Below are 12558 nucleotides of genomic sequence, written 5' to 3'. Positions count from 1 at the left end.
CTCCTGATTGGGAACACGTCTGAGAGTGCTCCATTTATGAGCACCCTTGCGGTCAGTTTAGAGTATAGGACCTGGACCAGAGGGCGGAAGCCCTGACCCATGCCCTTGGCGGTCAGGGCATCATCCAGATATAGCCAGTCGACCGAGTCAAAAGCTTATGCGAAATTGACTAGGAGAAGAGCCAGATATGGGGTTAGCTACTGGCGGTTATTGCCAGGGCTAGGTGAAGGCGCCTGATACAGTGCCTGGTACTCCGTGCCGGCATGAAGCTGCATTGGTCAAGATGGACCAGTTTGTTGAGGTATGGTCTGAGACGTTGGGCCAAAACTGTGACCTTTGTGTTGATTAGGGATATGGGGCGGTAGTGGGTGCAGGCTGGTGAGGGTGGTTGCGTTTTAGGAATGATGACTATGGTGGCTGTGTCAGTGTATAGGGCCGAGAGGTGTGGGACCAGTATGTCTCGATAGGCAGAGTAATACTCCTGTGGGTAGCCGTCAGGGCCTGGCATTTTCCCAGGTGTGATGTGTGAGAGGGCATCTTGTATTTCTTCGTGCGTAATGGGGGATCCATTCCAGCAGATTCAGCTGCGCTAAGGCTGGGGAGGTGGAGATTTTCTAGGGTAATCAGCTCTGATAGTGAGAGTTCGGGCCTTTGGGCTGAGTAGAGTTCGGAATAGTAGTCGGCAAAAGCTTGGGCCATCACCTTGGGTGAGCGGCGGGTGATCCCTTCGGACACCCAGATTTCTGGAATGATCCGGTTTGCTGAAGGGTACGACACTAACCTATGCAATATTCCCCCAATTTTGTTACCCCATCCATATATGCGAGCGATGGAGGACCGCCAGAGGAGCTTCACTGAGTCCAGCGAGATTTTTTAATTTCATCTCTCAACAGTGTCTGTTGGCGTATCCGGGGTTCATCCTTTGACCCGGACAAGTTCCTTTCAAGTCGGATCGCTTAGGCCTCGAGGAGGACGAGCCTGCTGTCTTGGGCTGCCCGTTGGACTTTGAGGTGGCCCTTTTGCAAAACCGCTGATGGTGGCCTTACCCGCCTCCCAAAGGGTACCCGGGGAAGAGACGGATGCTTGATTGGTATGAAAGTATTGCTTAAGTTCCGTCTCGATTGCCTCTTTGAATTTCTCATCTTGGAGAAACCAAGCATTCATCCTCCATATGGGGCGAAGTGTATTGGAGAGGTCTCCTACGGTTAGGAGTAGAGGTGAGTGATCTGAGATGCCTCGGGGGAGGATAACTATCTCTCTGACTCTGTGGCATTCGGGAGCCAGCATAATGATCATGTCAATGCGGGCCTGCGTGTGATGTGCCACTGAGGTGTGGGTGTATTAGGTGCTCCAAGGGTTCCACGACCTCCATACGTCACAGATACCTGGGACAGCGGTCCCAACCTGTCTCCCCCACCCTATACTTCGAGAACGGAAGCATCTCTCACCCTATAAACTGTAAAAGTAACAGGCTAAACTATAAAGCTTAGCTTCAGGGTAGCGTGGAGGACCCCCCTCATTGCAGGGTAAGGTCGTACATCGGAAGATTTGTCTGATTGGCGTGGTGCATTGCGTTCATGTATAAAGAATTTGTCGTGATCTGAAATTCAACGTTCATGGTTCCCTGCAGGGCTTGTCAGCCGAGAAGTGCCAGGCTGCCGGAGAGGTCCGAGTCTGTGGATTCAGCGCCCAAAGTCTTTGGAGAGCTGTCTCTCACGGGTGAGTGATCTGGAGAACCGGTCCACCGCGGAGGACAGGATCCGGAGGGTGGTTCTTGGTGTTGTGGGTCTAGGGCATTAGTTGTTGGTGAGCCTGATTCGGCTCTGTGTGTTCCTTGACCCCTGCGGGAAAGTGCGCACCTTCTTCTTGGATTAGGAGTTGTACTGGGGGCGGCTCAGACATGTGGTTCTGAGTCTGAGAGGGCGCTCTTCGGTCAGCCAGGTAAGGGCCGACTCTGGGATGTCAAAGAAGTATGTTTTGTCCTGGAAGATTATTCGGAATCGGGCCGGAAAAAGCTGTCTGTATTGTAAACTGAGAGTGCGCAACTTTTGCTTGCCCCCCATGTATGAACGTCTTTGGGTGTGGACCTCTCTTGTGTAGTCTAAAAATAACATAATAGTGTGATTTTGGTACGACAGAGTTTTCTGAATGCTGGCTTGTCATATAATTGAGTCTCTGTCTCTGAAATTGAGTATCCTGGCAATGATGGGCTGGTGTGGGGCACCTGGACGGGGTCTGGGTGCCAGAGATTGGTGGGCCCGTTCTACTGCTAACCATGCTGATCGGGCGTCTTTGGGCATCCATGAGGTGATCTGTTGCTCGACGAGAGACTCTACCGGACCTTCTTCTGACCCTTCAGGAAACCCCACCAGGCGCAGATTGTTGCGTCTAGATCTGTTCTCGGTGTCCTCTGCTCCTTTATGTAGTTCTTGGGCATCAGTCTGTAGGTGGACCATCTGTTCTTTCAGTCTCAGGACGTCGTCTTCCACTGAGGAGATGCGGGATTCAGTTTCAGTAATGCGGGCCGTCGCATTGCAGAGATCCTGTCGGAGTAGTGCCATGTCCACCTGGATCTCCCCGATCTTGTTTTCCACAGAGACTTGAAGGCACTAATGGCTTCCAGGATCGTATTAAGATCACACCATTTTTTTTTTTTTCTCTTAAATATGGAACGCTTCACGAATTTGCGTGTCATCCTTGCGCAGGGGCCATGCTAATCTTCTCTGTATCGTTCCAATTTTAGTATATGTGCTGCCGAAGCGAGCACATCGTATTAAGGATCACACCATGTTGTAGCAGATTTTTCGGTGGTTTCTGACAAGGGGCCAGGTTAGTTGGTAGTGTATTGGTCGATCTTGGTCCGTGCCCAGGGTGCATCTGGAGTTGCTGTGAGAGTTTCACTCCAGGGCCTAGCCTCCAATGGTCAAGTCTGTTGGGCACCATCTGGGGGGGTGAAGAGGGGATCAGATCCACTCCATCCAGCGCTGGGCCTCTTCCACACGCCCCTCCCTCAGCCGGTCACCCCGCCGATAGTCAGGGCGGTCCAGTTCCATTCAGTGGCGGCCACACGTTTAGTGCAGGGTGCGGCTTCTGGAGACCAGATGCCACTCAGGCCAATCTGGGTGCGCGCGTCCGAGTCTCGGGCCTCCACTCTGCTCGGTGCCCACTATCTGCAGAATATAGGTTAGGAGTAAAGCCCCAGAGCCTGCAGGGTGCAAAAGGAATGTGAGCAGCTCCCCCAGGACGTCCAGAGCTGGGGGGGTCGACAGGATAGTTGGGCGGGTGTCAGAATGCCCCTTTAGTAAACCGGGGAGGTTAGCGCTCGGGATCTTGGGGGGGGGGGGTTATTGCTGCAGGTTCAGTGGGGAAGAGAGGGGGGACAGAGGCCCACCGCTGCGTGGATCTCGCAGCTGATCTCCCTACCTGGAATCGGTCAGATGTCGTCCCACGATGTCGTGCAGCAGGATGGTGAGTTCAGACCTCCTCCGCCGACAGTGCCCAGGCTCTGGTCTCTACTCCCAGGTCACACCAACCTCTCAGGCCTAGGGCGAGTGGTACAGCGCAGGGGGTCCAGAGTAGGGAAGAGGGTCTCCCACAAGGGCCAGAGCCCCCCCAGAGCAAGAGAGCTGTAGAGGAGGAGTCTCAGGGAGGCTCAATGGTTGTGAGAGAGGGAGGAAAGGTAGGGGGTCGCCAGAGGCCACACTGCGCGATGGCCACAGCCGATCCCTTCTGGTATGGAGCCTGGCCTTTTACAAGTGTGTGACAGGCACGTTCTCCGCTTCAATCCTCCACAGGGTCAACTCTAGAGCACGATAGGGCACCCAGGGCCCAGACGCGGGCTGGTCCCCGCGGATCCCTGAGGGGGACAGCACCAAATGTGGGTGGCTCCGGCTGGGGTTGGGCCTTCTCATCGGGTGTATGCAGGACCTCTTCACTCATCGGTCCACTGGAGAGGTGGCACCAAACGGATGGCTCCCACACCGGGCCGGGACCGAGGCACAGATGGGACCTGTGAGGCAGAGTGCAATTCTGGGCCCACCCCCGGAGTCAGTGACTCCAGTGGCGATGTAGCTGTGTCCCTGCCCCTCTCTGGGCTCTTGGTGGCTGCTTATGTTTGATGTGGGGCTTTAAGAATGTTGCAGGCCTCGCCCGAGCTGTAGCGGAGAGGGAGAGAAATTTCCAGCCTTTAAGATTTTGTGCGGTGATTGTGGGCTGCCATTTTGTCAGGGATGCAGTCGGGAGGCCTGGGGTGGATTTGGTCTTTGTTCTCCATGTCTCTTGACTCCGGTCCATGCCAATATCCTCCCCCGACAGTGGCGAGATGGATGCCCCCGCTGGGAGGGAAGGACTGCTGCCGCTGACTGCGAAAACTCGTAGCGGATGACGGAGGGGTCCGGAGCACCGCCATCTTGACGCTCCAAGCCACAGCCCCCGAAGGTCACAATAATTAATGACTGATTAACATATCATGGGCATTTGTGGACCCCTAAGACTGGAAGAGAAAAAAAGAGGCATTTCCTACAGGCCTCTGGACATGTGTAAGAGTGCTGGTCAGTGGCCTCTGACAACTCCAAAAGGGTCATTGGATGGGGACTACTAAAGCAGTGGACAGTTGACTGATGGCAATTGATTTGTAAACTGGTCATGTACATAAGCGAGGAAGTTGTCTTTTCTTTAAGCCCCTCCCCCAGGTTAATCTGCATAGGGATAATCTGAGTGGCCTTACCAAAGGTACAGAGAGAACAGACCTGACCTTCTATGTACTGGGCCTATTTTCATTGTTACTAGGGTACGATCATGGACAGATTTGGTTAGACAGCGTATATCGACCAGGTTAAAAACGACCATCATAAGCTAAGAGGCCATGTGATGTTATCTCCAAATTTCATTACTTCTTAGAGAAATAAGTGTTAATTTAGGAGGCAAGCATAAGACCAGAGAAAGACTTCCAGAACTTTACAGTCAAAAGCTTCCACGATTTAACATAATCCATGTTGGCACAGCGCTCAACCTTCAGAACAATCACTGAAAAAAGTAGATCTGAAAGGTTCCAGTATAGGTGGGCTAATTAAATTGGTTTGGCTTCTGAATATAAGGACCAATCCTACCATTTTACAGATTGTTTGGAAGCAGCACAGATTCTGTGACTTGCTGTTCCAGAGAGGAAAGGTGCATCTAACAGACCTGTGCCTCACCCAGCCCAAGACACCCTGACCACTAGGGGCCCTGGAGTATGGCAGAAGCAAGGATTATGAAGGGAGAGAGGAGTGTGTGGAAAGAACATGAAACACAATAAAGAACACTGAGATATAATTTGCCAAGGTGGTGATCTGCCTCACAAAATGTTTAGGTGGATATGGGTTCGGGGAATTTTTGGGTCCCCATTTTTCTATGTTGAAGAGCTTGCTGTCTAAGCTTACGGTGAACCCAGTGAGTTTTGTAAGTAATAATGCTTCCTATTATGGTTACAAGCCATGAACATGTGATACAGTGTGGAAAGCTATCTCAGATCACCCATAGGCGTTTGGAGAAAATACATAAATATGCTAACTAGAAGGGGAGATAGGGGTGTGGACAGAAGAATCTCTATATTCCCTGAACTTGCCACCTTAGTCAAGGAGTCATTGAGGTGGGGTGGGCTGGCCTATACTGTACAGGAGCTAGGGTTTTACGTGGCACGTTTGCGGTCATGAGTCAGTGGTTCTGTTTGGCGATCCTGCATTCAGTACCCACAGGTTTTTATGATTTGAAGTCAAAGGGGAATTCAAAGAAATTCCAAGATGTTATTTTTGTTTCTTAATATATAAACTTTGTGTAAGAAATTGGATTGTTGGTTGAATGGGGTGTGAGCCCTGGTCAAGCAGCAACCACAATACTTGTCACCGAGAGGGACAAGTCAACTATAAACTAACCTATTCTCTACCCGCTGCTAGCTTGGCACAGAGCAGTCAGACTTAATTCACATGCAATGTATAAAATATCTGTGCAACACTTCAAACTGTAATGAGTTGGAACACCACACCAAAAATAATATCACACCATTTTAGAAAAATAAAGTTGTTAATAAAATAAAACAAGACCAACACAACAAAAATACAATCAGTAGAACCATAGATATGCAAGTTTAAAGATTTCATTAAAATAATGCCAAGAAGCACAAAGCACCAATTTTGGATATTGGGTCGTGCCAGACTGGGACAAAGCCACAGGTTCAGGCCTACTGCGAAGGAGAGCGGGCCAGCTACAGGGACCCAGTTAGACCCGCTGAACAGAGCACCTCAAGTCCTTGTTTGTGGAGCATTGTGAGGATCGGCTTCAAAGCTGCGTTGCACAGCCAAAGTGATGCATCGGTTCCGAGATGTGGTGAGGCTGCATTGCGAGGTCCTGTGTCATGGTTGAGGACTTGAGATGCAAAATCCGGCATCGAGGATGCATTGCGCAGTCAGGGCCATACGTAACTTCCCAGGGGCTGCAAGACTGTGATGTGGATTCTATCGCTGTGGCTGCCTTGTCTGTGAGATGAGAGCGCTTAAGCCGAGAATTTGTCATGCAGCAGCGATTCTGATGGGGGGATGGACTGCAATGCGGGTCTTTGCGGTGGTACCGATCCATGCAACTATGCGGCAGTTCTGCTTGGGGTTGCGCCATGCTGTAGAGGAGATGCGTCATTCTGCAGGATACACAGAGTCTGGCAGAGCACTTTAAGCCCACTTCCGAGGGTCCAGGACTGGGGTGGCAACACTTGGCAGGGTAAACTCACAGATGGCAGAGTCCAGGTGCTGAGATCGAGGTTGTTTCAGCCTTCTACCCCTGGATCCCAACTCAGGAGCCAGCCAACTAGCCTTGAAGTTACTCTGATTGTCCTGAGTTCAACAGATGCAGGTCCTGTCTTTCCTACCCAGGCAGGAGTGCAGCAGGTCAGCACAGCAGGGCATTGGTTCTTCAGAGCAGCAGTCCAGCTAAGAAGCAGTCATTTCAGCAGCACAGCAGTCCTTATTCCTGGCAGGGTATCCACAGGTCCAGGGGCAATCCCACTTAATGAACTCCGAGGTGCAAAAATGATTTTCTTCTGGATAGCCCCAATTTTCAACTAAAGACTGTGGGTGGCAGGTCTTTTTCCATTGCATTGCACATTCACAAGGAATCCAATATGCTGACATTTTAAAAAACACTGAAGACTTTGTTATTTCCAGCTCTAATAACACTGGGGTACCTTTGTCCTGCATTTGGTTTCTACAGTATGTCTATGTGGAAGTGTTGAAACACTTTGGGTTTTTAGCACCGATATTCCTGGCACCCTGGGGCTTATTTATAAGCTACTTGCGCCGCCGGTGCGTCACTTTTTTCCATGTTAAAAGTGACGCACCGGTGGCGGAAGGGGCTTGTTAATAAGACCCCCTGTGTTCTAGAAAGAGTTAGGGAAACAGATTGATGAATATGTCTCTTTGAATGTAGCCAGGGGAGAATCTCCAGAGGGAGTATGGTATGTGCTAAAGGAAGCAATGAGGGGAAAATGTATTGAGCTTATGTGACACCTCATGCAGTCTTAGAGCAGTCAAAATTCAAAAACAGAGGAAGGGGATACACACTTTAGATAACCCCTGCTCACCCCCTGGGTAGCTAGGCCCGAGCAGACAGACTTATTCCAAAGGTAATGTGTAAAGTATGTGTACTCAAAACACACAGTAATACAGTGATAACACTATACATGGAAACCACGCCAGTTTAGAAAAATAAAGTATCTTTATCTAATATCAACAAGACCAAAATGACAAAAATCCATATAATAAGAATATGACTTTAAAAAGGTTTCAAACAACTTGGCCCATAGAAAACTATGGATGCGTGATTCTCTCAAAGTGCCTGTAGTTGCGAAAAAATTCACATGGCCAAACAGCCACAGAGATGGGAAGCATTGAAAAACAAAGAGATGCGTCATTTCCTGAGACCATGGGGAGGTGATGGGTCAGTTCTGCTGCACACAGTAGAAGCGATGCATCGAATCTGGTCCGTAGGGGGAAATGATGCGTTGATCCCGAGTCAGTTCTGATGCGTCAGAAAAACTTGCTGCACAGGTACAGTGCACGGAAATCCAGGATACGTCGCAATTGATGGGGTGGCGTTGAGCAGCACTTCATCGGTTTCTTCAGCCTCAATCCCTCGATGCCTCGGTTCTTACAGCTGCGACAGACGCTGGATCGGTTTCAGCAGCAGCTTGCAATGCGCTGTGATTCTTCTCGCATAGCACTGCTGCGTCGGAAAATCAGCCACAAGAAGAGCGATGCGTCGATTTTCTTGTAGTTGCTTTTTCCAACTCTCAACAGCAGGAACAACCTCCAGAGGCCCAACACAGTCAGAGGCACCTCTTGGCAAGTCAGAACTCCCAGCAAGGAAGTTCAGGGGAGCTAGAGGTGAAGTCTTTGTGTCCCTGAGACTTCAGAACAGGATGCAAGCTCTACTCAAGCCCTTGGAGATCTTCCTCAAGCAGGGGGACACAGCACACAGCAAAGTCCTTTTCCTGTCCTTGGCAGAAACAGCTACTGCAGGCCAACCACACACAGCAAAGGGGCAGTACTCCTCCTCCAGTTTCTCCAGCTCTTTTTCTTGGCAAAGGTTCCTCTTGATTCCAGAAGTAATCTAAGGTTCAGGGGTTTTAGGTCTAATACTTATCCCCCAAAATGTCTTTGTTATCTTTATGCAAGGGTCTCTGAGCCCAGTCCAAACCAGTTCTGTCCTCATTGGTGCAGTATGACCACAGAGGGTTGAGACAGCATTGTGCAAGGGAGACAGACCCTATTCAGGTACAAATAAATCTCCTCCCAATACTCTAAATTCAGCCAAGGTCCATTCAGCTCAGCTCTGAGTCATCCAGGAAGGGCCAGGCACACTTCACCCCCCCCCTCCAGTGACTGTCTACAGTGAATGCACATCCCCAGCCCCTGTCACTCCGGAACCAGACAGTCAATACACAAACAGGCAGAGGGTCACAGAAGGGTTAAACAAGAACATGCCTATTTTCTAAAAGTGGCATTTTCAAACACACAATTTTAAAAAACATATTTACTAAAAGATGTGTTATTAAATTCTTAGTTCAGAGAACCTAACCTTTATTTCTCTATCTTGTCACAATGGGAAGTTATACTTGTAAGATGTTACAAAGCATTCCCTATTCTATCCTACTTCAATAGTGAAAAACGGCAGGACATGTCACACACACCAGTACATGTCCTACCTTTCACATACACTGCACCCTGCCCAGAGGGGTACCTTGGGCCTACCATAGGGGTGCCTTACATATAAGAAAAGGGAAGGTTAGGGCCAGACCAGTGGGTGCACTTATTCAAAAAAGGAGCACCTGAGGGAAAACGTGCCAAAACACCCTCCACTCAATCAATATTTTAACAACAAAGAACTGGCAACCGACGGCGCCCTTCACTTTATTCAGGACTGGGAAGAGGAAAGACAATTTTATCAAAAACCTCCATATAATATCTTGGTGTAACCCAATCCAACGTGCCACATATGTTAAAAATTCAAGAAAACAGGAAGAAATAAAGAGTGAACAGTCAGTACTCCAACAATTTTTTTTTTATTTTACTTTACACACACCCCCTTTCACTATAAATGTGTAAAAAAATGTGTAGAGAAAGTATCTCACGTGCGCACCACCAGAGGAGCTACTGGTAGGTTCTCACCAGCTTGCCCACGATTGTTTCATCATTGATAACTTTCTCGCAAAAAAGTAATGTGTCCAGTGAGGAAAAAAGAAATTCTCTGCTAGAGAGGAATGGGAGAAGTTGAGTAGTTTGAAAAAGCGAAAACAAAGGGTATGCAGTTCCTAAAATTGACGCAGGGTGTATTAGAGACACGGGTGGTGCTGTGAGCAGAAAAAAGTGAAAGACAGGAGTAAAAGTAACTCCTTTATTTGGAAAAGAAGACCCTCACACACCCAACAAGCGGGTGTCTTGCTTCATCACCGGGTCTTTGCTCCTTATCGGGCCGGCAGGTGCAATGCCCGATCAGGCACCCATTGGGGCCTTCCTATCGGAGATCTTTATTTCCAACGCCGGTGAGTGAGGTGTGTGTGGGGAAGAGAGGTTAATAGTGAGTGTAGGTGCAAGTCAAGTGAAAAAAGTGTACTAAAACAGGGATAGGTGATCCACTTCAAACAATTTTAATAAAGCATGGTCACCCTCCTGATTAAAAATAATCCGCACATTTCTCGCCGTAAGGTGTGTGAGTAAATATGCTAAGGGGATTAAGGGGTCAACATGTTTCTTGCCTATTGATGTATTAAAATGGCAATTCTTCAGGACCAGGAAAAGATACGGTTACCTACACCTTTTTGGTGGTGTCCATTACCTCTAAGAGGTATGTGGGTGGACACACATACAGCACCCTAAAATTGTGTGGTACCGTGGGTCAAAAAACATACAACCCTGTCTGGACCAGACTACAGAGGCTGGTGAGGTTCTAGGTACACAACGTTCCCATACTGGCGGAATCGACACTAAAATTTAGTGCTCTTCTCACCCTGGCCTGGACCCCAACACAACCTAACAGGGTTGTATGTTTTTTGACCCACGGTACCACACAATTTTAGGGTGCTGTATGTGTGTCCACCCACATACCTCTTAGAGGTAATGGACACCACCAAAAAGGTGTAGGTAACCGTATCTTTTCCTGGTCCTGAAGAATTGCCATTTTAATACATCAATAGGCAAGAAACATGTTGACCCCTTAATCCCCTCAGCATATTTACTCACACACCTTACGGCGAGAAATGTGCGGATTATTTTTAATCAGGAGGGTGACCATGCTTTATTAAAATTGTTTGAAGTGGATCACCTATCCCTGTTTTAGTACACTTTTTTCACTTGACTTGCACCTACACTCACTATTAACCTCTCTTCCCCACACACACCTCACTCACCGGCGTTGGAAATAAAGATCTCCGATAGGAAGGCCCCAATGGGTGCCTGATCGGGCATTGCACCTGCCGGCCCGATAAGGAGCAAAGACCCGGTGATGAAGCAAGACACCCGCTTGTTGGGTGTGTGAGGGTCTTCTTTTCCAAATAAAGGAGTTACTTTTACTCCTGTCTTTCACTTTTTTCTGCTCACAGCACCACCCGTGTCTCTAATACACCCTGCGTCAATTTTAGGAACTGCATACCCTTTGTTTTCACTTGTTCATGGGCATGTATGCTGGACCTCTGATAATAATAAAATTGATTATTATTAAAAAGCCCCCCCTTTTCCCTCTATTTGTGTGAGATTAGTTTGAAAAAGCGTCAGGTCAGGGTGGCACTACATGGGGCCCTCATGACTGAGTACTATCGGGCGGGAGCTGCTCCTGCGAGTCTTTTGGTCAGGATAGAGCCAAGAATTTTCTTGGACGATAAACAATTTCGGGTTGACTGGAGCTTTATCGCGAATAAATGTACTCGTGATTGGCTTATTTTGATTATCCAGACGGCTAAAAGGCTGAGTGATGAATTATTAAAGGAAATTGTTGATTTAGAGGAGGTGATAAAAAATGATACTACTATCACTGATATGAAAGAACAACTACAGAGGATACAAGAAGATTTAGCGGATTATAAAAGCTATATGGTCAATCAGAAAATTAAGGGACTTAGAAGGAATCTTGAGAGGTATACGCATGAGTGGGCTTTTCCTTATGTTGATGATAAATATTATCAATTAGGCAGTGAACAAATTCCCTCCACTAGATATCAGAGAGGTGGTCGCCAACAGTCCAGACGAACACCACAGAACTGGACTTTCGACAACACTTCCATTGAGGAGGAGGAAGTCCCCACCCTACAGCTCCAGGGAAGGTTAGCTTCAATCTCCAACCTCAATCCAATCAAGAGCTGGGATCACTGATACGTTCTTTTTTAGGCCAGGCCCAGCAGGGCAACAGAGGGGGAGGTCACAGGGGCCGAGGCAGAGCCAGACAGAATCAGACACAGAATTGGCAAATGTTCTCACCACGTCAAACTTGCAGTCGAGGCAGGACGCCGATATGAACAACATTGTTGTAAATCTGTCTGACCATCTATTGACAAGCAGTGAGCTGAGGGTCCTTAATAGGGGGTTAGGTTATGTCCCTACACCAGGTCATAATTCATTCAAATGTAGGACTGAATTCTATGAAGTTATGAGAAAGATACAAAATTTACAAAAAATTGCTAACAAGGAACCAGTTTCTTCCTCTGTTTTTTCTAAAAATTTACATCGCCGTTCTCAATTTTGTCCTCCGTCATCCTCAGTGGGCCCAGAGGTTGTGGTCTTTGAACATAAGGTATTGAATGAGATTAAGTTGTTGGAGGAGTCTTATCATCAAAATACCTTCAATAACATGAGTAAAACTGATTGGAATGCAGTGAAGTCTTTACAAGACAATGCTGCTTTAACCATTAAGTCTGCCGATAAGGGCGGGGCTGTGGTCCTTATGAACACTCGTGATTACGAGGCTGAAGTCTTAAGGTTGCTACGTGATAAGAAAAACTATCACCCACTTGCGAGGGACCCTACTACTGAATTGCTTCAG

At 48.2% G+C, this 12558-nt stretch overlaps 1 protein-coding gene and 1 non-coding gene across 2 annotated transcripts in view; one reads left to right on the top strand and one right to left on the bottom strand.

Moving 5' to 3' along the window:
- Positions 1–12558, top strand: part of ADSS1 (adenylosuccinate synthase 1) — a 334095-nt gene that overhangs the window by 237361 nt on the left and 84176 nt on the right. The window lies entirely within an intron of this gene.
- LOC146798905 (U6 spliceosomal RNA) lies at positions 2661–2767 on the bottom strand. Its single transcript, XR_014969340.1, has one exon. It is a non-coding gene; the product is annotated as a U6 spliceosomal RNA (small nuclear RNA).

Source organism: Triturus cristatus, chromosome 9 (assembly GCF_964204655.1).
Source record: "Triturus cristatus chromosome 9, aTriCri1.1, whole genome shotgun sequence".
NCBI classification, from domain to species: domain Eukaryota; kingdom Metazoa; phylum Chordata; class Amphibia; order Caudata; family Salamandridae; genus Triturus; species Triturus cristatus.
This window is presented reverse-complemented; position numbering and strand designations above follow the sequence as displayed.